The following is a 1638-nucleotide window of genomic DNA, read 5'->3' as shown; positions in this document are numbered from 1 at the left end:
CTCAGGAGACTGAGGCAGGAGAACATTTCAAAACAAAAAACAAAAAACAAACAACTGCATTTAGGTAGTAACCATGGAAATATGTCTGCAAAAGGATAGCAAATTGAGTCAGATAACATATTGGATCTAAATAACAAGGAATATTGATAGCTTTTTCTCTACAGTTCTCTTATTTTGAGAAGCAATAATCTAATTTTTTGCTTATTTTTGTTTTTTTTTTTCGAGATGCAGTCTTGCTTAGTTGCCCAGGCTGGAGTATTATGGCCGGATCTCAGCAACCTCTGCCTACCAGGGTTCAAGCGATTCTCCTGCCTCAGCTTCCAGAGTAGCTGGAATTATAGGTGTATGCCACTACACCCGGCTAATTTTTGTGTTTTTAGTAGAGACGGGGTTTTACCATGTTGGCCAGACTGGTCTTGAACTCCTGACCTCAAGTGATCCACCCGCCTCACCCTCCCAAAGTGCTGGGATTACAGGCATGAGCTACCGTGCCTGGACTTCTTGGCTCAGTTTTTTTTTTAACACAAGCACAAATATGCCCATGCCTGTGTCAGGTATCTGATAATTTACAGTTGGTCTTGGTGGAGATTCTGCGAAAGCGAACTCCACAGAATACTCAGAAACCAAGTTCTAATTCAGTTGCCATGAAAACTTAAGGTGAGGGGATTGTCAGTCAGTGAAAAATACGGAGGAAAACACTAACAGAATATGGTAAGCATCTCTAGCATTAATAATTTTTATTGGCTGGGTGCGGTGGCTCATGCCTGTAATCCCAGCACTTTGGGAGGCCGAGGCAGGCAGATCACCTGAGGTCAGGAGTTTGAGACCAGCCTGACCAACATAGAGAAAAACCCATCTCTACTAAAAATACAAAATTAACCGGGCATGGTGGTGCATGCCTGTAATCCCAGTTACTCGGGAGGCTGAGGCAGGAGAATCGCTTGAACCTGGGAGGTGGAGGTTGCGGCGAGCCGAGATTCGGCCATTGCACTCCGGCCTGGGCAACAAGAGCAAAAATCTGTCTCAAAAGAAAACCCAATTTTTATTTATTTATTTATTTTCCTAGATGTGGTAATGGGGAAAACATTAATAGAACTTTTGAGAGCCAGAATTCATCTCAAAATTGCTCGTGTTTGGAGATCACAACATCAGTGCTGGATCACAAACAGCCTATTAGCCTTGAAGCTTCCTGGTCTCTTCTGATAGAGATAGGCCCTATAGACAGATTTGCAAATGCAGATCTTTTCAAAATGCTTTTATTATTTTTTGAGACGGGGTCTCTCTCTGCTGCCCAGACTGGAGTGCGATCACGACTCACTGAAGTCCTGGGCTCATTGAACTCCTGGGCTCAAGCAATGCTCCTGCCTCAGCCTCCCAATTAGCTGGGACTACAGGCGCGCACCACCATGCCTGACTAATTTATTTTTATTTTTTGTAGAGACCAGGGGGTAGGGGTCTCACTATGTTGCCCAGGCTGCTCTCGAACTCCTGAGCTCAACCTATCCTCCTGCCCCGGTGTCCTAAAGTATTGGAATTACAGGCGTGAGCCACCGCCTAGCCTGCAAATGCAAATCTAACCAGGTCGTATGTAGGATAAAATTCTTTTTCCTGGCCCAAGCGTCTCTCCTCCGCTTCGGA

At 44.9% G+C, this 1638-nt stretch overlaps 1 protein-coding gene across 1 annotated transcript in view; it reads left to right on the top strand.

The window, feature by feature from the left end:
* Positions 1–1638, top strand: part of CENPT (centromere protein T) — a 27119-nt gene that overhangs the window by 12703 nt on the left and 12778 nt on the right. The window contains exon 2 of the mRNA XM_011996716.1: positions 588–711. The gene's annotated coding sequence lies outside the window, so the exon portion shown is untranslated. The remainder of the gene's footprint in view (positions 1–587; positions 712–1638) is intronic.

The sequence above is a fragment of the Mandrillus leucophaeus genome, unplaced genomic scaffold, assembly GCF_000951045.1.
Source record: "Mandrillus leucophaeus isolate KB7577 unplaced genomic scaffold, Mleu.le_1.0 Scaffold522, whole genome shotgun sequence".
Classification (NCBI taxonomy): Eukaryota; Metazoa; Chordata; class Mammalia; order Primates; family Cercopithecidae; genus Mandrillus; species Mandrillus leucophaeus.
This window is presented reverse-complemented; position numbering and strand designations above follow the sequence as displayed.